We start from the raw sequence: 26,380 nt of genomic DNA, 5'->3' as shown, positions 1-26,380 counted from the left end.
ATTTTAACTCCCTCCCTGAGAAAAATACATATACAAGCCTGATTAATTACATTAATATAATCTCATTTAATTTTACCTTTGCTTCATTTTAAAGAGACTGAATACAGGAAAATAATTTAGAGATACAGAAAATAAAAACACATTTTGACTTTATTCCTCAATAATGTTTCTACATTCTTTCTGTATGATATTTTGTCTCTTACAGAGGAAGTGATGGGGTATCTAGAGGAGGGTAACAAACTTTTGTAACAAAAATTATAATTGAAAGGGATTTATTTATTTATTTTTATTATTTTGTATTTTTCGGTTTGAATTAAAGATAGATTCTCTCTCATACAATACATCCCAGCCAGTTTCCTCTCTCTCTCCACTGTTACTGGATCCACACACTCCTCCCCCCATCCTACATTTCCTCTTCAAGCCTCTAAGAGGGAATAGCCAAACTGGACAAAAAGAGATACAATAAAATAAAGCAAAATCCTTCATAATGAGGCTGGACAAGACAACCCAATAGGAGGAAAAGAATCTAAAGAACAGGTACAGAGTCAGAGATACATCCTCTCCCATTGTTAGGTGCTGCACAGATGCACCAAGCTAACAGCCATAACACAGAAGCAGAGGACTGGGTACAGACCTACCTGTTCAGGCCCTGTACCACCTCAGTCACTGGCAGCCCATGTGAGCCTTGCTTAGTAGTTTTGGCAGGTCATTCTTCCCTGGTGTCCTTCATCCCTTCTGATGCCTACAGTCTGGATTTAACATTTAGTTTACATCAGTATAAAGAGAGTCAGTGCTGACCCTTAGGTTTATTCAATGACCACTTCTAGTCTGGGTTTCATACACCGTGGAGGTTTTGTCAGTATTGTTAAAAGCATAATTTATTGACCAGTCGCTTGTCAAATACTTTCCAAATGGTATATACATCAGTACTGTTTGTTCCCTTTTTACAGATGTGCAAACGTTCCTGAAACAGACTGTAATAGTAGTCATTGGTCATATTTCCGCAATTCTTTTTCCTAAACCGATTCTCTTGTTAAAAGTTTAAAATTTAAATAAGGATTTTCCTTCCTTTAATTCATGGTTTTTAAACTCACCACACCTCCAGTTCCTTGAATCTCCTATCAACATGTTATCACTGTTAGAAAGTTTTCCTAAGGGTGTTCCCCTGGCTGAATTTGAGTGTGTTTGAACGTAACTCATTAAAATAACTTTTGCTTTTCCTTTATGTTTGTGGAGTAAAGTCAGATTCATGACGGTTAACATGAGCATGCCAGAAGTACTAGTTTTCTGGTATAGAAAACGGATGGGCCTAAGGGCTCTCGCAGTCCTGCAGGCTGGCACAGGGAAGGCCCAGCCAATCAGAGCACAGAGTGAGGGGTGGCCCCGCCCCTCCTCCTATGGTCCTGCTGGAGTAGGGGTGTGCAGCTTCTCGTCCCGCCCCTGCCTCTGAGTGACAGCAGCGTGGACAGCTGCCCACCCGGCCGGACCCGCAGTTGGGCCGCCCTGGCTGTGCTACGCTGAGGTGTGTTTCCGGCGAGGGTTGGGGGTTCGGGGTCACAGTGCGCAGGACGCGGGTGCAGGGCTGGAAGCACGCTTCGCTGGCGTCTCCCAGCACTGTGGAGACTGTAGATCCGGCCCGGGGGCGGCCCCAGGCGCGGGGCCTGGGCGTTGGAAGGCTCCTCCAGGGGAGCCGGGCTCCGAGCCCATTAGGGCGGCCTCCTTTTCCATGGGTCTGTGCCTCTGGCGCCCGGAGAGATGGGGCGGGGTGGGCGTGGCTGCCTCGGTTACCAAGCAACGTGGGGTGCGCCCTGCCAGCGTGTCCTGGGGCTCTTAGTCCTGAAACTCTCGGTCCCACCCATTCTGCCCCCCTTGCTCCCTCTCAGACTAACCCTAGGCTGGGGATTTGCTCCCTGTTCTGTCCATTAATTCGAGGGGCCTTTCCGAAGCTGCCTAACTCTCAACTACAAATCCTGCTCAGGCCTCCTTCTGCGTTTTAACTCCTGTTTATTCTCTCTTGTTTGTTTCCCTTTTGTAGGAACAATCTCTGAAATTAAAACATTTGCAGAGAACAGTTGCTTTATTGGTTAGTGCTGGTGGTGAAATGGGGTTACTCTTCCCGATGATCTTTGAACCCCTGAACCCAGTCTATGGTGCTGTCTGTGTGGATGACTGGGAGAAGGGGCTCTGTGGTATAGTGCCTTCCACTGAACTTAATGAACTTCCTTTGGAAGTTGCAACTCATTACAGGAAGGCCTTTCATGTATTATCTTCCTTGCAGTCCTCCGTGAAGCATATTAAACCTCTAAGCATTTACAATTGGATCCAAATTTAATGATGACTACAAGATAGCAACACAGACAACCCATGCAGATCTCTTCTTCCCCCATATCTTTCGGCCCAAATGGTTTGGCAGAACATTCTATGGGAAAACACGAAGGAGAAGGAAGTTAGCATTTCAGTCTCTGTGTGCCAGGTTTCCAGTGTAAGTCCCCAGGGAGGGAGCTTTGCTTGTTCTGCAGTTAACATGCCAGTATAAGGCAAGGTTAGTTTTCCTTAGGTGAGAATTGTGGACCATTTTTCATCTCAAAAGTGTTCTATCTAGTATCTACCCTAGTAGGATTAATTGATTTAAAAATAAAATTAAATAGTGATCTGGCCAGGTGCACACTGTTAATCACAGTACTAGGGAGGCAGAGGCCAGTCTGGTCTACAAAGTGAGTTCTAGGACAGCCAGGGCTGTTACACAGAGAAACCCTATCGGGGAAAACAAACGAACGAACAAACAAGCAAACAAACAAACATAGTGATCTGTACAAATGCCAAGTGTTACTGACTGTAATGTGTTCATAGCATAGAGAACTTAAAGATGTTGTTGAATTTTCTCTTAATTCTCTGGTTTATTGAAAAATGAAAAGGAAGTCCATTAATCTCTCCAATATTCGTTCAGTGTTGTTATTGCTTAAGTAGCACATGAAGAGTCTTTCATGGCAATTTCTCTGCACTTAGCCTCATTAGTTCTCTCCTCCTGTCAAGAATACACAGAGAAGTGAGGGTGTGGTCCTGGAAAGATTAGGAAATATTAGTATTAAGTCTAATAATTTCCAGACTTTCTGATGTCACCATTTTCAGAAGCCAGAGATAGCTGTAGGTAATCCTTTATATCAGGCAGAATTTGAAGAGTAACTGGAAGCTATATTGAGACCACCTATTTTCTTAGATAATGACTTTCTCCCATGTTTGACTAAGGAAAACTTGGAGCAGAGATTTTAAAACTCTTTCTTCCAAAGAGCCTTTTATTCTATCTAACTATCCAAATAGAGTCATTAGAATCCACCTCATATATTTATTAGCAACCAATGAACAGAAACATCCAATGCTGAATAATGAATGTGTTAAAGTGTAAGCTGTATTTCATTCCAGTTCTCCATTGATCCTGCTTAGGAAAGCATATTCAGGTATTTAAACAAGTGGGAAAAAATGTAATGTTATATGGCAGTGTTAAATTGCATTTTGAGATAAACATAAAATGTGAAAAATTTCTCTTGTATCAGTGTTCATTTGTGCAGAGGCTGATTATGTTTAGTTCATGCAACTGTAAAATCATTGCCTGTTTCTTCTTTATAGCTAAAGTGAAAGATCTTTTGTGTTTTAACTTAATTTAATTTTAGGTTAACATATATATCATGGCTGTCTTCACTGGTTGTTGTTTTCGTGACTTTATATTCAGATGGAATACTTTAAATAAAGTTTGATATTTTCTTTGATCAAATCACCCACAAAAGTGGGTACTGATTGTAGACATGTTACCACTGGATAGAGAAAGTATCAGAGTAAGAAATATCTATTTCTTTTGTTGTAAGTGTTCAGTATACAAAAGGACCTGATATTTTTTAGAACTATTCATATGATCTCTGCCCCTTCTTTACTAGACTCTCATTTTTTAGTAGAGAAACTGGATCAAAGAAAGATAGATAGAACATCAATGCCTTAAGCATTTTAATACTGAGTAATTGATTTTTGTTTCTTGTCTTGAGCTTGTAAACAGTATTCAAACATCAGTTTTGTTATTAACAAGCTGGCTAGGGGTTAGTGCTTTGGATAGGATACCAAAAATGGCTAGTAGTTACTCCTAGCCTATATTCCCTTTCCCAGAGACTAGACCTCAATCACCTAATGGAAAAATATTCAGTTTTCAGAATAGATGAGCTTACTCAGACTTACTGTCTTATATCATATACGTTGGCTCCATCATCAGAGTGATACAGACTGGCCGGTGCCAGTCACTGATTAGACATTGCTATGTATTGGTTACATATACCTTGTTGCTGACAAAATACCCAACTAGAACAACTGAAGGTTGGGAGGGTTTATTCTGGATTAATGTACCAGAAGTAGTCAAAGTTGGGGGAAAGGAGCACAGAGCTACTGGGAATATTGCATCAACAGAAGAAGTGAACAATAAATGCTTGTGCTTAGCTGACTTCCTTCTTTATATGCTAACCAAGACCTGCACAGGGAATAGTGTCACCCACTTTTAGACTGGGTCTTTCCACCTCGAGTTAATGATGATAATCTTTCAGTGACACACCCAGGGTATGGTCAAGATGATAGTTGATATTAAATATTACATTCTCTTATTTAGAAGCTGTGAGTGAATGGAATCATAGATTTCTTATAATGAGTTGTATTTCTTGCTCTTGGGAAGACAGTATTTTCACATCATTATAATGTCTTTAAAGAAGCTACTTTAGACATTTGAGACCTGAGACTTGGGTAACAGTGATGTCTGTCAGCTGGAGGAATAATATTCTTTTCTTACTGCAATGCTGAGTCTCCATCCAAAAACATTCCTCTGGGAATGTTCCTCAATATCAGAGCATGAAGTGAGACTGTATTTCCCACAGACTTTGTGCCTATATCCTTGTTTTTATTTGAATAGCTTTGGCTCTATGAAGGTCTTAAGCCTATTTCTTAGAATATAGTAGTTTTGTATTCGCTCACAATAGCCAAAATGCTGCTAATAGAAAATAGTGATACATATTTACTCATATTTGATTTCTTCAAGAAATTTCTTAATGAAACAAATAGGAATCATTTAGTCCTGGAACTAATTCTTTTTTAGACCTCTGAAATATACTTAATCTTTTTTAAGATATGATAGAAATGCCAGGTGGCTTTGAAACAGTAGAGTGATTTGTTTATGTATAATGAAAAGAAATTCTTTTACCTCATGAATTTAAATAATAATAAAAAGGCCAGCATTTTGTACTCAGTGATATTATAGGCCATTGTATTTAATCATAATTACAAGAGTTTTAGAACATGAAAGTTCTCATCCACAGCATGTCTTTCAAGTCATGGAAATCCACTAAGAGGAAAGTAGTTTCTACCTTTGTAGTTTTGCATAGTTCCTTGGTTGCAAAAATAGCAGTCCAGTTAGATTGTAAAATGTAAAATTTTAACTATGACAAAACAAAGATGGTTCAATCCAGAGACCACTTTGTTTTCCATAAAAATGCCAAATTTAGAATAAAAAAGTACATGGAAATCCATGACATGATCCTAAAAAAAATATAGCTTATACCCTGATTCAAGTGGGAAGTACAATGGATTGAAAGGTTTAGATTGGACTCTGATAGCAAACATATTATTCATAGGGTTTTAAAGTGTTTCTAGTCATCAAGTTCATTCTGAGTAGGAAGGACTGGAGATTCAAGGTTTTTTTTATTTTTTTTCATCACCATATTTGAGCATTGCAATGCATTATTCACAGCGACATAGTAGAGCACTCAGTCTCTATGGACTGGGTCATAGCAGATTATTTATTTTCTGATTCTGTCACTTCTGTGCTTCTCAGGATCCCATAGTTTCATATACATACATATATATATATATATATATATATATATATATATATATATATATATATTCATTCCAGTTCCCCAACCCTCCTTTCCTAACTCCCTCCCTCCTACAACTGCTAACTCTCCTCCCATCCCATTCTGACCCCCCCCACTCCACAGGAAGGGTGATGCCTTCTAGGAGGGATCATCAAAATCTGTCAAGCCCCCCTCCTGCGTCTAGGCTAGGGGAGTATCCCTCCATGGGGAATGTTCCCAAAGTCCATTCATGTACCAGGGATACATCCTGGTTCCACTGTTAGAGGTTCCTTAGACTGCCCAGGTCTTCTGACTGAGACCCAGGTTCAGGGGGTCTGAGTCAGTCCCATGCTAGATTCCCAGCTGGGGGTCCATGAGCTCCTCCTTGTTCAGATCAGCTGTCTCTGTGGGTTTCTGTAGCCTGGTTTTGACACCTTTGCTCATCACTCCTCCCTCTCTGCAACCGGATTCCATGAGTTCAACTCAGTGTTTAGCTGTGGGTGTCTGCTTCTGTTTCCATCTGCTACTAGATAAGAGCTCTATGATGAATTATAGGTTAGCTATCAATCTCATTATCAGGGAAGGGCATTTAACATTTAAGGTATACTTTCCACTCTTGCTCATATTGTTAGTTGGGGTCATCCTTGTAGTTCTCTGGACATTTCTCTAGAGTTAGTTTTCTCTTCAAACCTATAATGGCTCCCTCTATTATGGTACCTCTTTTTTCTTTTTTTCACTCTTCTATTCATTCCCTGATTCAATCTTCTTGGTCCCACATGTTCTCCTCTCCTTCCCTTCTCTTTCTCCTAACTCCTTCTCCATTCACTAACCCCCCTAATTCCAATATGCTCAGATGATCTTGTTCATTTCCCCTTCTGTATGGTACCTTGTATGAATCTCTTCAGTTCTTCCTTGTATCCTAGTTTCTCTGGTGGTGTGAATTATAGGCTGGTGATGCTTTGCTCTATGTCTAAAATCCATATGTGAGGAACATACATACCATGTTCCTCTTTTTGTGACTGGGTTACCTAACTCAGGATGGTTTCTTCAAGTTCCATCAATTTGCCTGTGAATTTCAAGATTCCACTGTTTTTTGTTTTTTGTTTTTCCCCCACCGAGTAGTATTCCATTATGTAAATATACCACCTCTTCTTTCTCCAGTCTTCAGTTGAGAGGCATCTAGGTTGCTTCCAGGTTCTTGCTATTACAAATAATGCTGCTACGAACATAGTTGAACAGATGTCTTTGTTCCTGTGGACATGGATCATTTGGGTATATGCCTAAGAGTGGAATTGCCAGGTCCTGTGTAGATTGTTTCCCATTTTCCTGAGGAAATGCCATACTGATCTCCAAAATGGCTGTACAAGTTTGCATTCACACCAGCAGTGGAGGAGTGTTCCCCTTTGTCCACATCCTCTCCAGCATAAGCTGTCATTGGTGTTTCTAATTGTAGTCATTCTGACAGGAGTAATATGATATCTCTGAGTTGTTTTGATTTGCTTTTCCCTGATGGCTAAGGATGTTGATTCCTTTCTAAAGTGTACTTCAGCCGTTTTGGATTTTTCTATTGAGAATTCTCTATTGAGTTCTATACTCCACTTTTTAGTAGGGTTATTTGGTGTATTCATGACTAGTTTCTTGAGTTCCTTTTATATTTTGGAGATCAGCCCTCTGTCAGATGTGGGGTTGGAGAAAATCTTTTCCTACTCTGTGGGCTGCCTTTTGGTCTTGTCAACTGTGTCCTTTGCCTTACAGAAGCTTCTCAGTTTGAGGATGTCCCATTTATTAATTGTCGATCTTAGTGTCTGTGCTACTGGTGTTATGTTCAGGAAGTAGTCTCCTGTACCAATTTTTTCAAGGGTACCTCTCACTTTCTCTTCTAAGAGGTTCAGTGTGGCTAGATTTATTTTGAGGTCTGTGATCCATTTGGACTTCAGTTTTGTGCATTGTGATAGTCAAGGATCTATCTCCAGTCTTCTACAAACCATCATCCAGTTGTATAAGCACCATTTGTTGAAGATGCTTTCTTCCTTCCATTGTATGATTTTAGCTGTTTTGTTAAACATCAAGTGTTTGTCGGTGTGTGGGTTATAATTAGGAGTTTCAATTCTATCACATTAGTCTACTTGTCTATTCCTGTGCTAATACCAAGCTATTTTCAGGATTATAGCTCTATAGTAGAGCTTGAAGTCGGAGATGGTGATGCCTCTGGAAGTTCCTCTATTGGACAGGATTGTTTTGGCTATCCTGGGTCTTTTTTCCCCATATAAATTTGAGCATTATCCTTTCAAGATCAGTGAAGAATTGTGCTGGGATTTATATGTGGATTGCCTTGACTCTGGAGATTGCTTTTTGCAAGATTGCCATTTTTACTATGTTTATCCTACCTATCCAAGAGCATGGGAGATCTTTCCATTTTCTGATATCCTTTTTAATTTCTTTCTTTCTTTAAAGACACAAAGTTCTTTCTATATTGATCTTTTACTTGTTTGTTAAGTTTTACCCCAAGACACTTTAGGTTGTTTGTGGCTATTGTAAAGGGTGATGTTTCTCTGGTTTCTTTTTCAGCCCCTTTATTGTCTGTATATAGTAGGGCTACTGATTTTTTTTTTTTTTTTTTTGAGTTTAGATTGTATCCTGCTAATTTGTTGAATGTGTTTATCAGCTGTAGGAGTTTTCTGGTAGAGTTTTTCAGAACACTTATGTAAACTATCATATCATCTGCAAATAGTGACAGTTTGACTTCTTCCTTTCCAATTTATATCCTCTTGATCTCTGTTTGCTGTCTTACTGCTTTAGCTAGGACTTCAAGTACAATATTGAGGAGATATGGAGAGAGAGGGCAAGCCTTGTATTGTTCCTGATTTTAGAGAAATCACATTAAGATTCTCTCCATTCAGTTTGATGTAGGCAGTTGGTTTACTGTATATTGCTCTTATTTTGTTTAGGTATGTTCCTGTTAACCCTGATCTCTCCAAGACTTTTATCGTGAATGGGTGTTGGATTTTGACAAAGGCTCTTTCAGGATCTAGTGAACTGTTATGTGGTTTTTCTTTTTCAGTTTGTTTATATGGTGGATCACATTTATAGATTTTCCTATGTTGAACCATCCCTGCATCCCTGGGATGAATCCTATTTGATCTTGTTGGATGATTTCTCTGATGTGTTCTTGGATTTTATTTGCCAGTATTTTGTTGAGTATTTTTGCATCAATGTTCATGAGGGATATTGGTCTGTAGCTCTCTTTCTTAGTTGTGTCTTTGTGTGGCTTGGGTACCAAGGTAATTGTAGCCTCTTAAAAAGAGTTTGGTAATGAACCTTCTGCTTCCATAGTGGGAGACCTCAACACCCCACTCTCGCCACTTGACAGGACCCCCATACAGAAACTTAATAAAGAAACAAAAGAACTAACAGAAGTTATCCAAATTTGGTTTAATATCCAAATACAAAAGAATATACCTTCTTCCCAGCTCCACATGGAACCTTCTCTGAAATCAACTGCATACTAGGCTGTATAACAAACCTCAGCAGATACAAAATAATTGTAATAGCCCCCTGTTTCTTTTCAGACCACCATGTGTTAAAGTTGGAATTCAACAACAACCCAAATTGCAGAAACCCTACAAACTCATGGAAACGTAACAATGAGCAATTGCAGCATTCCTGGGTCATGGAAAAAATAAGAAAGAAATTAAAGATTTTCTAGAATTCTTATAGTAGTGAATTTCTGTTGCTCAAATCTTAGCAATACTAAACACATTGAAATATATTTTAAATTCCCAAACCATTTCTCTGCTTGCTTTGTGGAATTAGACAATGCAGAGAAAAGATGTGAAAAAAACAATGGGAACTTTCCAGTCCTGAAGGTATATTCATTTGTTTTCATATGAAATAGGGTTTTTTTTTTCTCTTTTATGCTTATAAAATTGTTCTTTCTTTGAGTGGTCATATCTTACATAGACAAGATGCTTTTTGAATTTCTGGTCATTTTTCAGCTTGTAAAATATTTTCAACACTTGGTCTGAATGATGAGCATTAATATATAAGGTTAAATGCTGCATTTCCATTCAGTATTTCCAGATTTACTGCAGCTGTCCATCAGTGCTTTCCTTGTCTCTTCATCTTGATCTTTGGTGAACTGTGCCAACATCAGACAAGTCTGCTTTCCCATACATGTCATAATGGTGCATTTTTTTTATCATGTCTAGAAATGGGTCAACTTTTCTATGAAGATTTTAGACTTTGCTTTGGAAAGGCAAAAATAACTTACTACATGGGTATCATAAATATTTTGCCATTGTATATTAAAACCCTGTGACTGTAAAGATAAGCATTGTAATATTTAATAGAATTACTTGTTAATTGTATAATCAAATATTGAAAGAGTAAATAAATTTCAAAGAATAAATGTAAAATTAAATGTCATTTCCTAGGCTTCCTGTGAATTCAAGATTGGTAATTCCAGGAAGATGTTTACACTGAGATAGAGAGAATAGAGTTGTGAAGGCGCTGAAGTTGTAAAGGGGAACCCAACGTTTGGTTAGGAAATTGAAAAGAATTCAGTGGCTAGGACAGACTATTTATAATGTGGCTAGAGTGGGGGCCATGGCAACCGAGTGGCCAAGTGAAGAAGACTTCTATAGGTCAGGGGAAGAAATCTGCATTATATAGATGAGGACCTATTGGAGCTTTTAAAATAGTGCAACAACTGGTCAGATTAGCATTTTAAAATATTAGTTCTCAAACCTTTCAAACACAGCATTCTCTAAAATTCTGTAATTGTGTTACCACATGAGAAAGAGTAACCTTGATAAAGTCTGACCTCTAGGTTGTTTGTAACACTCTCCTTAAAAGGTTGATATGTAAACAGTTTCTTAGCTACCCTAGAACACATGCATATGTAACATCATGTCCTATGTAAACATATGTGCTAAGTAAGTCAAAATCGTTCAAAATTCAGAAGATTAAGTTACCTATAAGGTACAAAAATGCAATAGAATCTGGTCTTCCTAGACCTATCAATTAAGACAAAATCCATAATCATGTATGTTTGCCTTCTGTGATACCTCTAGATACAGCCTACAGAAAATTCAAGAAGCTTAAGCTGATACTTTCTTTAGGAGCCCATTGGCCAGATTTAGATTTTATTTTTATATTTTCATTTTTTTTTATTTTAAAAAGTATGTTCCATTTTAGATAGCAACTCAGGTTTCCCCTCCCTCCTCTCTGCCCTCCACCACTTTCCCACTCCCCACCACCCACCCAATCCTCAGAGGGGATAAGGCCTCCTTTGGAGAGCCAACACAGTTGGGCATAACAAGTTGAGGCAGGAACCTCACCCCCCCCCCAACCCTCTTCCCGCTGTATTAAGGCTGATCAAGGTATCCCACCATAGGGAATGAACTCCAAAATTCCAGTTCATCCACCTGGGATAGGCCTTGGTCCCACTGTCAGAGGCCTCTCCAACAGATCAAGCCACATTCACTGTCACCCACATTTAAAGGGCATTTCATTTGTTCTGTCCCATGTAGGTTCCCTGGCTGTCAGTCTATAGTCCACGAGCTCCCACTAGCTCAGATCACTGTCTCTTTGGTTTTCCCCATCATGCTCTTGACCCCTCTTGTTCATATGATCCTTTTTCCCTCTCTACAACTGAACCAGAGTTCAGCCTAGTGCTTTCCAAGTTACCAAATGTATGTTCTGTGATGGCGATTAGGGTAGTCACTAATCTGATAAAAGGGGAAATTCCATTCAGATACCCTCTTCACTACTGCTAGAAGTCTTAGCTGAATCATCCCTATAGATTCCTAAGAATTTCTCTAGCACCAGGTTTCTCCCTAAGTCCATAATGGCTCCCTCTATCTAGATATCTCTTTTACTGGTTCCCCCTCTCAGATTCCCATCCCCCATTAGCTCCCTTCTACCCTGCCTCCCAGTTTACCCAGGAGATCTTAACTATTTTCCTTTCCTGGGGCCCTCTATGTATGGCACTTTTTGGGTGCCCTTTTTTTTACTAGCTTCTCTGTGATAGAGGATTGTATGCTTTACATCTGATATTCACTCCATACCATGTTTGTCTTTCTAGGTCTGGGCTACCTCAGGATATTTTTATTTGTTTGTTTGTTTGTTTGCTAGTTTCATCCATTTGTCTGCAAATTTCAAGATGTCACTGAGTAATATTCCATTGTGTAGATGTACCACATTTTCTTTATCCATTCTTCAGTTGAGGGGCATCTAGGTTGTTTCCAAGTTCTTGCTATTATAAATAAGGCAGCTATGAATATAGTTGGGGAAATGTCCTTGTGGTATGATTGTGCATCCTTTGGGTATATGCCCAAGAGTGGTATTGCTGTGTCTTGAGGTTGATTGATTCCCAATTTTCTGAGACACCTCTATACTTATTTCCAAAGTGGGTGTAATAGTTTGATCTACCACTAGCAGTGGAAGAGATTTCCCCTTACACCATATCATCTCCAACATAGGCTGTCATCAGTGTTTTCTTTTTTTTAATCTTAACCATTTTGACAGGTGCAAGATAATATCTCAGAGTCATTTTGATTTACATTTTCTTGGTGGCTAAAGATGTTGAACATTTCCATAAATGTTTTTTTGGCCATTTGAGTTTCTTCTGTTTAGATCTGTATCCCATTTTTCAGTTAGGTTATTTTGTATTTTGATGTCTAATTTCTTGAGTTCTTTGTGTATGTTGAAGTTCAGCTCTCTTTCCGATGTTGGGTGGTGAAGATCTCCCATTCTGTAGGCTGCTGTTTTGTTTTGTTGACCATGTCCTTTGTCTCACAGAAGCTTCTTAGTTTCAGGAGGTCCCATTTATTAATTGTTGCTGTCAGTGTCTGTGCTATTGGTGTTCTATTTAGGAAGTGGTCTCCTGTGCCCATGCATTCAAGGCTACCTCCCACTTTTTTCTATTAGGTTCAGTGTAACTGGGTTCATTTTGAGGTCCTAGATCCACTTGGACTATGGGTCTATTTGTATTCTTCTACATGGGGACATTCAGTTATGCCAGCCCCATTTGTTGATTCATGGACCTCGAAAGAACAATACTCGATTTCATATGGAAAAACAAAAAATTCAGGATAGTCAAAACAGTCCTGTACAATAAAGGAACTTCCTGAGGTATCAGCATCCCTGATTTCAAGCTATACTATAGATCTACAGTAATAAAAACATCTTGGTATTAGCATAAAAATAGACATGGGGATCAATGGAATAAAATTGAAGATACTGATATTAAGTCACACACCTATGAACACCTGATTTTTGACAAAGATGCCGAAATCTTGCAAGGTATTAAATTTTATAGTTTAGATGTGCATAATGCAATCTATAAACTACCTATGCTCCACTTTTAACACTGGTTCCGCTGATAATGGGATCATCTTTTGGATAATATTATCTTATTAGTATATACCTTGGCAATTATTTTTCATCTTATAAAGAGTTCTTACTCTTCTCTTTACTGATGAATTGTCAGTCCACTGTTCTCTGTAAGGAATGAAGTCTGTGGATAGATTTCAATGCAGCTTTCAGCACCTTTCCCTGTCAAGGTAGCGTGCTCAAGTGGGTCACTTGCCGAGTCCCTAAGGGACCATTTTATCAGTTGCAGCTAATTGTACTCATTCCAGAGGGACATGAAGACAAGTTCTGAATGTACAGCTGATGATGTAATCACAGTACTTTCCATGCTAACTGCCAGTTTACAAATGCCAACTGCTCAATATTATCACTAATTTCATCATCATTTATAAGTGGCCAGTACCTGTTATTTGCATTTTGAAAATTCAATAGTCTCATTAAATTACCATTTCTGGAGCTTTGTATAAATTGTGATTGAAGTGATATTCAGGGATGAACTGTTATTCGGCATGAGATTTTTCCAATGTTCATCCTTGCTTCTCTCCAGGTGTTTATATACACAATTATGAGGGCATGTTACCTTTACATAATGTAAAATCTTCTGATACACATGTGGTCCCCAAGTTTTTAGATAAGGACAACAGAATGGATTATTTTTGACACTACTTAAAACTCCATATTGAGAAATATTATTTAAGCATAAGATTTGCCATTTTTAAAATGGTACATATGAGCAGGTTTAGAATGTTTACAGAATTGGGCAACCATTGACACTGATTTTGAAATATTTTTCTATTTCAGCAAGAAATCTTTTCTCCATTGGAAAGCACACATTATCTCTTCTGCCTCTACACTAAGCAACCCTCAGTCTTTTGAATCGCACTATTGGCTTTCCTAGTCTGAATATTTCATGTAAATTGAACAGTAGCACTGACAGTTAGTAAGCTCTTCTGCCTGTTGTGTTTTACTTAGTTTGCTTTCTAAGATCATCCATGTTGTAACACAAATCAACTCCTGATTCCTTTTTCTGACTAGTATCTCGTAATGTGGCCATGTCTTGACTCTTCAGCCCCTGCACTGTGGGTTGGTTTCTCTTTGCAGCTGTTAACATAATTCTGTTCTGAAGATGAGCGGCTTTCACTTCTCTTGGTGGGCACACAGAGGCAGAAGTCTTGCTCATATGTGACTCTCCTTTGGGTTTCTGAGAGCTGTGGCTGACTGCTCTCTAATGCATGAGTCCACTCTTCCTTTCCTGACTAGAACACGTCGGCTCTCTCCTCTCCATCCACGGCCAATGTTTTGCTTTTGGTAGTCACCAGTGCAGAGGTGAAAGTGGTGTCATTGTTCTGAATTCCTATAAAAAACAGTGATGCTGAACATCTTCTTATGTGCTTGTGGTACATTTACAACACTTTGGAAAAATATCATCTTAAGTACTTGATCATTGAAAAATTTGATTAGTAATTTTTAATTGCTAAATGGTAAGAATCCTTCTTATAATCTGTGTACAAAACTTTCATCCAATAACTGATTTGTGTTTTCTTGTATTGTATGGGTCATCTGTGTACTGTTTTGTTCTTTGAAACTTATAATAGATTAATTGTAGTTAAGGTTTTTGTTTACTCTGCTTTTATTCCCTAAGACACCGTTAAGTAGCTAAAAATCATGAAGTTTATCTCAGATGTTTTGTTCAAGTTTATTATAATACTAGCCCTTGCATTTTGGGCTGTGATTCATTTTTTTTGTTACCTTTAGTCTGTGGTATGAGATAAGCATTAAACTGTAATGGCACTATTTATTTAAAAGCCAATCTTTCATGTTACGACTCTTGACTCAAATTCTTATCTGTATTTATAAAAAGCCTCCAGGCTGGATAGATGGCTCAGTAACTAACAGTGCTTGATATCTTTCCAGAGTCCTGAAGATCAGTTCCTAGCACCCACACTGAGTGGCTTACTGCACCAGATTCAGAGGATCTGGAGTGCCCTCAGGCATTTACAGACACCCTCACTCACAAGCCTGTGCTTGTCTGCATGTTTTCTTGTGTGTGTGTGTGTGTGTGTGTGTGTGTGTGTGTGTGCATGTGTGTGCACACTCTCACTCATCTACCTACCCATATATACACACATTTAAAAGAGTGTTACCAAAAATTTTAGGATACTTATATTGATAATATTGGAATTAAAAATTAATATTCTCAACTATATGGCTTTTAGTTTTCAGATAGTATTATTAGAAAGCAGTTTGGAGTCATAAAAATTTGATTCTCATCTATACAAGAGTAATTTCTGTATAAACTAGAGAATAGTTCAGAGTTTTGTGCATAATATATATGTAATACATTGAACAAAACATAAATAAATTACATATGTTTGGTTATTTTCCACTATTATTGCTAACAAGTGTTTAGGAAGTGTTTAAAATTTATGATTCGGTACTATTATTTTATGATGTAATGATATAAAAATTGAAATAACTAAAAATAATTTGAGATTAGTCTTTTACATTCATGCATGACTCTAGTGGTTTTCAACTTATGGATGGGTCTCAACTCCTATGATGGTCTCATACCAGATATCTGAATATCAGATATTCATACTGCAATTCATAGCAAATTATTGTTATGAAGTAACAAGTAAATTTATGTTTTGGGGTCACCACAACATGAGGAAATGTATTAAAGGGTCATAGTTTTAGGAAGGTTAAGAACCCCTGCTGGAACATAGTAGAATACCTCCCACTATTTCTCAGATGACCTTTGCATATTTATTAGATCAAGTAAATTTCTGTAATGGTTTTCAATCAGGCACCTTCTCCCAGCCATTTTTAGGGAACTGTGACTTATGAAGGTGCATTATTTTCCAAATTTACTGGGGAAGTTAAATCTGTTTTAGGTTGAATAGATAACATAAAACCAGGATTCAAAACTAAAACAAAAAGAACCATATAAAACTTCAAATGCTCTCCTTTTTTGTTCCATTTCAATGTTTAAAATTATTTTTGCTCATGTGTGTGTGATCACATGTTTGTGGTTGTATGTATGTGTGGGTGTATCTGGAGCCCCAGGGCTGACAACAGGTATCTTTCTCAATTCTTTCCACATAATATGACCAGATAGGGTTGGGCACTAGAGCCCAGAGTTGCCAGATTTGTTTGGTCCAGCTAGCCAGCTTGCTTTAGGGATATCCTCTCTCTGTTCCCCCACCACTGAGATTTCCGGTGGGAAATCCTGCCTAGCATTTTCATGCATTCTGGAAACTTGACATGGTCCTTATGTTTGCATAGCAAGCTCCTTACCAACTGACTTCTCTCTCCAGCCCCTTCGACGTATCTTGTTTTAGTCAATTAGATAACTGGAAATCATCCATTTTAATTTGTCCATCTATTCTCATTTTAAATCACAGTAAGAAAAATCAACCAAGAGTGTAATTTTTGGTGACTGGAATTGAGTTTGCCTGGAATGCAGCACAGCTTCTGAGGCCTTGCTTTGGGAAACATCTCTGTTTTGGCCGCTTTCCAGAGTTCAGACTTGGCAGCATCAAGGACACAGTGTAAGGTATGTTTTCTTGATTGAACATTTGGAAAAAAAAGTGTTTTGATTTGTGGCTTGTCTCCTTTCAGTTTGTTTTTCTTGGTTTGAATTATTTGCTCCTAGCAATGAACTTGGATTATGAACATTGCTTTTTGTTATAGAGGGCAAAATTATAATGAGAAAATGTTTTACATGTTTTAATTTTATGTAATTTAGCCATATTGGAGAAAATCAGGATTCATAAGCTGTGGGTTTTTATCTAACTCATTTGTTAAATAATATTGTACTATTGTGTACTGACTTATTACCACATTTAGCATATAGTCTCTTGATACTTGGTACATTATTCTACTTTAGTAAATTATAATATTTGGTAATTGCTTATTGGTTTTAATCAATGTTGCAATATATTAATTAGTGAACATAAACTTACCTGTAAAGTATTACATTTACTGTTCCTTAATTTACTGACACATTGCTGCAGAGTTACAGGGAAGAGCTGCAGTATGAAGCCAGCCTCTTACCCATTTGTCTCCACTTTTCCTATCCCACTCCTGATTCCTAGCCTGTCAGTGGCTCTCTAGTTAGTCAAGCTCAAAGCTGAAGCTCTGAAACCAGCCACAATTTCCTTACAAAACCTGTCCCCTTGTTTTCTTTCTAATTTCATCTTTGCTTTTGTACTCATTCATTTGTTCAAGGCTTGGCCCTCCCTCTTTTGACCATTCAGGCTTCCTCCCACTTCAGCAAGTTTGAACTTGCTGCTCTATTCTATTTCTTTTGCATTATATTAAAATGAGGCCGCCTATTTGTATTAAAAGGTCACTGTTCGGTTAAAAGGTCTGTAATCAACACTGTATCATTCTCTATCTTAGTACTAATCAGTATTTAATAAGTCACACATTTTATACTTGTCTTGTTTATTATGGCTGTCACAAACCAGAATGTAAGGTGTAATTGTGATAGTGATTTTATTGTGAAATGTGCCACAAAACCTCATATATTTGAACACTTGGTGTTTCGCAGGAGGCTGTAGCGCTTTGGGAGCTGGGGCTGAGTGCAGAAGTAACACAGTGGGCCACAGGAAGTGTAGGTCAGGGCTGCTGCCTGCCCTGTCTGTCATTCTTGGTCTATGGCGATGTAAGCCAGCAACATCATGCTCCTGCTGTCACACTGTGACATGAACTTCCCACTGTGCTTGCAGGCCACAGTGGCCTGTGTCCTTAATAGAGAAACAATGCAAATTCTTGTAAGGTTATGTGGGGGCAGCAAGAAAAGTAAATAACACAGTACGTGATGGCTCTGTTTTTCCTCAGTCTCCACTAACTCGTCTTTGGTTGCTAATAAGCAAGTGATGAGTAAATTCATAATCATTTGTAAGGTACATACTAAGAGTTAAATACTGGTAGATAGTGATGATGCTAAATGCTGCCACAGTTCTTGCCCTGATAAGTAAAGTTTAATAAAGAAAACATAATTACAACAGCTGTTTTATTACAACGGTTTGTTATAAAAACATGCAACAAAATATTGTATTGACCTAAATCTGAGTCTGAAAAAATGATTAGCAGTTAGAGTAGCTTTGGATATGATATATTCATATATTCATGCAAACAAGCCCATGTCTCAATATCGTGAGACCACAAAAGTTAATTTCTTACCTATGTGATAGTAATAGAAAATCTTAAGTGTCCCCAACACCTGCAAATAGCCCTGTGATCACTGGCAGTGAGAGAGAAGACCAGTTCCTTGGGCATTGGATTTAGAGTTTCATTGCTAAAAGCTGTGTGTGTGTGTGTGTGTGTGTGTGCGCGCGCGTGCGTGCACATGTGTGTGCATGCATGTGCACGCATGTGCATGGGAGGGGCTACTGGGGGTTAGATAGGTAAAAATACTATTGAGAAAAGAAAAGCCAGACTACAGTAGAGTAAGGCCTGCACTTACAGACAAAGGGAAACACTGAACTATAACCCCAGGGGAATCTTGCCTAAATTTAAGTGTCCAGAGCTTGTTCTAGAAGTACTATAGAGAGATTTGAGGGGAAGGAGTTGGAGTTAGGAAAATGACTTGGGATATGAATTTAGTGAGCAGATGAGGTCCCAGGTTGGGGCATCAGCAGTCAAGACAGAAGGAGGGGGCAGAGGTGGAAAGGCTAAGACCATAGGGACAACTGAGCACAGGAGGCCCTTGGCAGGGGGCAGGGTGCTCTCTGCTTTGAGATGCAAGCAGAGGCACCAATACCGATACTTTCTGAGGACGTGTCTGAGGATTGGTGTGTGTGGGAAGAATGAAGTACAGCCAGCTTGCAAAGTGAGAGATTAATACTTGGTGTCCTGTATGTATTTGTTTGACCAGGGAAACAAACCCATGTGTCCAGAGTGAAAGTGGCTAGGGGATTTGTGAGTCTTGGGAGTAGGGTGGCTATGGAGTGAAATGGGAGACAGCAGATTAGAGGCATAGAATTGCAGTACAGCGTTAGGCAATTACTAAACCTGATTACATAGTTTACTGCAAAATTTGTCTTGGAAAACTCATTGTTCTTTACATTGTTGTACATTCAACAAAATTGGAAAATATATTCCTTAAAATAATTCTGTGTGGTTTCTGTGAGAATGAATCATGAGATATAATCTAGCTTGTGAATAAGAATCTTGAGTAATGTAAAAATAACATTTCTTAATAGAAAAAATTTCTGAAATTTAAGTAATTAGTATTTTCTAGGAGCAATTTTTGTGAGTCTTCTATTATAAAACTTCCTTATGATCAGTTTTAAGATTGCAACAAAGTGGAGGAAATGACACTGAGGTTTCCCATGTATTTGCTGTCCTATCACACATGTAGCATCATCTGGGGTACACATCCCACAGCACAGTGGTGTGTGTGCTAGCCTGAGGAGTGCGTGGTAATACATCATCATCCCAAGCTCACAGCTCTGTAAGCTTCACTGTTGGCACTATAAATTCTATGGGTTCTAACCAATATGTCCCTAGATCCCTGTGCATAGGGATATAAGTCCAGCAGAAGATATTTACAGCTCTGGGAGTCTTCTGCATCTTCATCTCTTTTTGGGATTACAACACCTGGACACTACTTTTACATTCTGTGTCTCCATAATTTAGCTTTTCTCACTGAATATTAGAGTAATAAGATGTGTGAAACTCTGAAAAAAAATCTGTATTGACTGTGTTTCTACTTTTGAGTACTTTTTTATTTTGTTAATTAGCTCATGCATTGGCAGACATGTTATTTTGTGTTTTAAAGTTTTAAAGTTATTTATATAACCTATATTTAAGCCCTCTCTGAAGTATATAGCTGGAAGAGAGTTTTGTTCATCTTATAGGCTGTCTGTTCACACTGCTGATAGTTTCTTTGCTGTACATTTTTTTTTTTTAAATTTCACATAAGCTTTAGGGTTATTTGCTATGTAATTGGAGTCCTCTTGAAGAAAGTTTGTCCTACCTCTATATCTTTAAGTGTTTCCCCACAGAAATTCCCGGGATCAAGGTCCTATATTGAGGTCTTTGATCCACTTTGAATTTATTTTTGTGCAGGGTTAGAGATAAGTATCTAATGTCTCCTGCATTTGGATCTGTCCAGTTTTCCTAGCTTCATTTATGGACAAGCTGTCTCTTTGTCCTACTGTATATTTTTGATCAATTTGACACGAATGGAGTGCTTATCTATCATTGAAATGCAAAGTAAAATTGCTTGGAGAATCCATTTCGCTGCTTTCCATACGGCTGTCATCTGCAAAATGATGCACGCTACTGAGGGCGTGTGGTCAGAGGGACCTTTATACACAGTTGGCGTGAGTGTCAACTGCTATAGACATCACAGAAGTCAATATGGAGGTTTCCTCAACTACTGAAAGGAGAAATGTCATGTGACCCAGCTATACCCCTCCTGTGTACATACTCAAAGGACCATTTGTCCTACCATAGAGATCCAGGTACATCCGTGTTGACTGTGTACCTCTTCATATTAGCTAATGGAACCAATGTATGTGTCTATGAACAGACTAATGGATAAGAATATATTGTAGAAATATAAATATAATTTTAGTCAGTTATAAAGAAAACTTAATTTATGACATTTGTAGAAAAATGGATTGACTGGCAGTTACCACATTAAATAAAAATAGCCAGATCCAGAAAAACAAACACAACATTAGGAGGAATAGGGTAAGGGGGAGGGAGTTGTAGAGGAAGATCAGTAAGAACAAAGTACATATAAAATAGCTGTACTGAAACCCATTGCTTGATACTACTTAAAAATGAGAAAAAAATATATTGTTCATGCTAATTTTTTTCACCAAGTAGATTATTTCTGTTCAGTCGTTTTGGGTATGGCTATACATTTCTTTTCTCATATTATACTCCTTTGTGTGGAAGTATCATAGTTTTAAAATTGTCCTGTTGATGAATAAATTGGTTAATTCTAAGTGTTAGCAGTTATGTGTAGGTCTGTGTGAATATAAATCTTCAGCTCCTTTTGGTATATACCAATACCATGATTGCTGATTCAATGGTAAGTGTATAATCGATTTTGTAAGGAAATGCCTAACAGTGACTTCAGATTTGCCTTCATATCAGCAATGAGGGTTCCTGCTAAAGACCCAGGAAAGGACTCAACCCCTGGAGAAGCAACTTTACCTTTCTGAGCAGTCCATCAGCTGCCTATAGTTCCTTGTCCAGGAATGTGACCCCAAGGGATTTTTCCCCTCCCATGTTAGCCTGTCTGTTGGTATTACCATTGTTCAGATGATCTTGTTTGTATAGCCATTTCTATGAAAACCTGTTTTACAGCAGACTTGCTGGTGTTCTGGCTCTTACAGCCTTTTAGCTGTGTCTCCTGCATTGTGCCCTGAGTGTCAGATGCAAGCTCTGTGATGTAGATGTGCCCATTGGGATGGGGCTCCCCTGAGCTATTAATCTCTGCATTGTTTTCAGTTGAAGTTGTCTCTGATCATCTCCATTTGTTGTCAAAAGAGGTGTCTGTAGTCTGGTGGTTACATTTGTCTGTGGGTAAAAGGAGAATGTTTAGAATGCAATTAGGAATTATGTTGGCTAACAGTGTGACAGTAGTATATTCTCTTCTGAGATCCCTGACATCACTAGCCCCGGAACATTGGCTAGGGTCCTAGTACCAGCCATGCTATCCCTCCTCTTGAGTGGGCTTTAAATCCAATTAGACAGCAGTTGGCTACCACTAACATGTGAGTGCCTCTTACCACATCTTTATGGATATCTTGCCATGCTGATCATTGTTATGGTTCATAGTTGTCACAGCTGGTTGGGACAATTAATTGCTTCCAAACCTTGGCAGCTTACGTGCTGTTTTCTGGTACCATGGAAGCTAGACCACAAGAACGAGGAGGCTTTAGGATTAAATTCAACTTCAATCTTCAGAGATGTTTCCTATGTCTTTAGCTATATCCCAAGTCCCTGTCCTGCCTTGTTCTACTCTTCAGGATAGGCCTCATGCCCAGCAGTAATGACCAACAAAAAACAAACTCAATATCATCTTGATTGAATCCTGTCTTATAAAGTCTTTTCAGAGCTTTTTCTTTCAAATTTTTCCTTATCCATTTATTTTTTCTCTCTCTCTTTTATACCCTACAGGTATTTTTCCATCTATGATCATTAGGAATATTGGTCTGAAGTTTGCTTATTTTGTTACTGTCTACTTTATCCATTAAAATTTTAGCATATTAGTCATAGTTATTTTTAAATTCTTTGCCATTTGATGGTATACATTTTCAATCTCAGTATTTAGGAGGTGGCAGGAAGAGAGTCCTATGAGTTTAAGATCAGCGCCGGCTACATAATGAGTTTCAGGCCAGCTTTAGCTATTTGGAAAGACCCCGTCTCCAAAAACCAAGAAAGGGTAAAACAATCAACAATCAGGCAAATAAAATAAAATACTCTGGAGATTCTAATACCATTGCCATATTTGGTGCTGGTGTTTACTTATCTCTTCAAATTGTTCTTTTTTGTTTGTTTTTTGCTTTTGATTTTTATCTTCATGTGTAGCTTATGGCTTTGCAGTTTTGTGTTTCCATACTATTTCTGAGTGTGTGAACGAATCTATGTCTGTTTCTTGTGCCTTTTCTTGGGCTCTTTCTCTTCTATTTGTTTGTTTGTTTTGTGCTGTTGCTATGTGTCCTTTTATTTTTTCTCATTATGTTTTATTTTACTATTTTCCTTTAGAGGTTTTCTATTGGAGCCTTCATTTTTTGTGTGCTATGCTAGATGACATGCATGTCTTTGAAATGAACTTTGATAACTTTAAAAAGAGTAGTGGTAACAAAAGTGAGCCAAAACAAAAGAAATCTAACTTATTTAAGAAAAATAAATTTTAACCATAGATTAGAAACCAGTACATGAAAAATTTGGAAAAAAAAAATTTTCCTTGATTGATTTATGTAGTTTCTTCATGGATAAAATTTACTTTCACAAAATCATTCTCTCTCTCTCTCTCTCTCTCTCTCTCTCTCTCTCTCTCTCTCTCTGTCTCTCTCTCTCTCTCTCTGTGTGTGTGTGTGTGTTATGAGCTGCCAAAGACAAGTGGGAAGACTGGGGTTGAAAATAATCTATAGGCTTTTTACTACATTCATTTTGAATGCTTTCTTTGAAAGGAATGCCCTGGTTGATTTTCATGGTTTTCCCTGTATAGAAAGAAGCAGATGGTATGAAAACTGGACTCCCTTATTTAAAAGGAGTGTTGATATTTATAACCAAGCTTATCTCCAGCAAGATTTGTTTTTTGCAGCTGTTCCAGGTTGGAAAAAATATTATATTAAAGTCCTGGCTTGCTGTTCTTTCCACATTTAGGGGGGAAATTTTCAAAATGTGAAAAAGTGATGTTTAATTTTAAACATGAAAGCAATGTAAACTGTGAGATTTCTGTGTAAATGTGAATTTTCTGTTTGTGTGCTGTGATATTACTCTTTTTGTTTCACTGGTCTACTTCCTCGGTACATCACACTTGAGAAATAATTTACTCATTTTGCACATATCATCAAAACATTCCAGGAAATCAGTAGACGTTTTTAAGACTTATCTTATATCATTAAACAAACCATCCTTTTCACTGGGAAATTAACTTTGCTTCTCCTTATAGTTATTTAATATAAATATATTTATCTTTATCTCTTGGTATTTGCTTCTTTTTTAATTAAAAATGGTATCATTTATCTTTTGACATAACTTAGATACCTTGGTTTATAATTTGGTAGAGAATCAACTGCATTTTATACTTCTAAACATTTCATGGAGCTATCCCAGTTGCTACACATACAGACATCCCCATGTTCACAGGTAATGTGCATATGTAGGCATGGAAATTCAATCTTTAATGATAAAGTCCCCCATTACTTGGAGCCTTCATTAGGATCATCTTCATACATTCCATAAAGTTTCTACTGTACTAGGTCTCCTCACCACCCCATGAATGTCTCCCAGTTCCTGCCGTATCTCCCCTCACTCCCTCTCCATTCGTATCCAGTCCCCGTTCACCACAGTCCACCTACATAATCCATTTCGCCTTCCCAGGGAGATGTATGCATTCCCCCCATATCTCCTATTTACCCACCTTCTCTGGGTCTATGGATTATAGCTTGATTATCATTTACTTAACAGCTAATATACACTTATAGGTTTGTCTCTCTGAAACTGGATTATTTCATGCAGCATGAATTTTTCTAGTTACATCCACTTGCCTGCAAATTCATGATGTTATTTTTTTAACAGCTGAGTAATAGTCCATTGTGTAGAGAACATTCTTTTATTAAATGACAAGGCTGAACAGCTGCTGTGTCTCATGAAGTAAATATAGAAGTATTGGCATATAAAATGTTGAAATAAAATATATTTATAAGCTACACTAACATAATTGGATTTGTGGGGAGGGAGCCTTTATTACATGAGGACATTTCATTAGTGTTCCTTATGACTAATATTATAATGTAATTTTGTTCTTGTTATTAATATTATTTTACAAGCATCACTTGTATTTTTAATATATAAATTACTTTTCCTTTTTATAATTGTATTATTCAGTCCAGAATACATTTTGAATTCTTGTCCTTATAGCTTCTCATTTTTGAACATTAGTAATTGTTATTCTGTTAGTTTACTGAGGCAAATAGCAGACCACTGATAATCTCTTTTGCAAATATCCCTTAGAGCCCATCGCAGATGTTAGACATTTGCTTTTCTGGTAGATTGGATCATCACTGGCCTGGCCAGCAATAGAGAATTTCGCATATTTACTTGGAAATTTAAACTTCTTTAACTGACTCTTAAACCAAGATGTTGATGGGACTGGATCAGTCCCATTAGGATAATGTCCATCTTTTAGAATCATCTGATGTACAAACTTCATTGTAGTAGCATGATATCCCTTGTGCTATTTACACATAGAATAATCACAGAATTTCCTCACAGCTACCGGATTTGCCTTGTACAACGCGAGGATAAGGAGGCAATTAAAATACATATGATGCAGTCAATACATAGCAGTGAGTTTTTAAGGAAATTATTGTTTAACTTATATATTTACAAATTTCCTACATGAATACTGTATGTTCACTCCTTTCCCTCCCCCCTCAACTTCTCTCTTTTCCCCCAAATCCCACTCAGATCCATGACTTTCTGATTATTGTTTTATCAGGGTTTTAGTGTGTGTTTCATTGTTTTAGTATGTGTGTGTGTGTGTGTGTGTTAGCTTTATACATGTATAATGTTAATAACAATTATATTTTATATTATATATAATGTACATTATATATATGGCAGTATAATGTATATGTATAAATTGATACATGTGGCATCTATTGAGTCTATTTAGTGTTGTTTATATGTACGCTTGTTTAGGGTACATCACCAACTTTTAGAGTTGCATCATCTATCAGGAGGTTCCTTCCTAGATCCTCTCTCAGTGGCCATTCATTGACGATAGCTCTTCATCGATGAGTGGGACCTTTTAAGGTTTCCCCATCCATATTGGTTTGTCGGTTGGTGTCATTGAGCTGGTCTTGTTTAAGCAGCTGTAGCTTTCTTGTCATGTCTATAGGATATCATCTTGTGTCAGACTTAAGGTGCTCTGGCACTTACAATCTTTCTGTCCCCTATTGTACAACATTCTATAAGATTTAGATGGAGGGGTGGTGTGATGGATGTATCAATTGGAGTTGGGCACCCTATTGTCAGTCATTCTTTACACTTTGACCAGATGTACATTTCTTTAATATTCTCTATTTGCTTTGTTTTGGTATACTATAAATGGAACTCAGAGCCTATTGAGAAGCTGTATTCCCATTCTTATACTGGTTTTATTTTTTGTTTGTTTGTTTTTGTTTTTTTGTTTTCGAGAAACTTTTTTTTTTTTTTTTTTTTTGGTAGCCTTGGCTGTCCAAAACCTCACTCTGTAGACTAGCCTGGCCTCAAACTCAGATCCTCTCGTGTCTACCTCCCAAGTGCTGGGATTAAAGGTGTGCACCACCACTGAAGGCCCTTGTAATTTTTAATACTTACACATAGAAAACAAAATAGGCAAGAGTAAGTGGTTTTACAGGTTATTCTACTAAACATTCAGA

At 37.8% G+C, this 26,380-nt stretch overlaps 1 protein-coding gene across 2 annotated transcripts in view; it reads left to right on the top strand.

Annotated features, from left to right (window-relative positions):
• Nucleotides 1-1,387: 1,387 nt before the first annotated feature.
• Triqk (triple QxxK/R motif containing) overlaps nt 1,388-26,380 on the top strand; it is a 61,488-nt gene continuing 36,495 nt past the window's right edge. The window contains exons 1-2 of one of the 2 annotated variants that reach the window (XM_051198062.1): nt 1,388-1,522; nt 16,658-16,804. The gene's annotated coding sequence lies outside the window, so the exon portion shown is untranslated. Of the gene's footprint in view, nt 1,523-16,657; nt 16,810-26,380 lie in introns of both variants that reach the window. The other variant, XM_051198054.1, reaches the window with a different exon arrangement.

The sequence above is a fragment of the Phodopus roborovskii genome, unplaced genomic scaffold (genome assembly GCF_943737965.1).
Source record: "Phodopus roborovskii unplaced genomic scaffold, PHOROB, whole genome shotgun sequence".
Taxonomy (NCBI): domain Eukaryota; kingdom Metazoa; phylum Chordata; class Mammalia; order Rodentia; family Cricetidae; genus Phodopus; species Phodopus roborovskii.
Note: the sequence above shows the minus strand (reverse complement) of the source record. Positions and strands in the feature narration are given on the sequence as shown.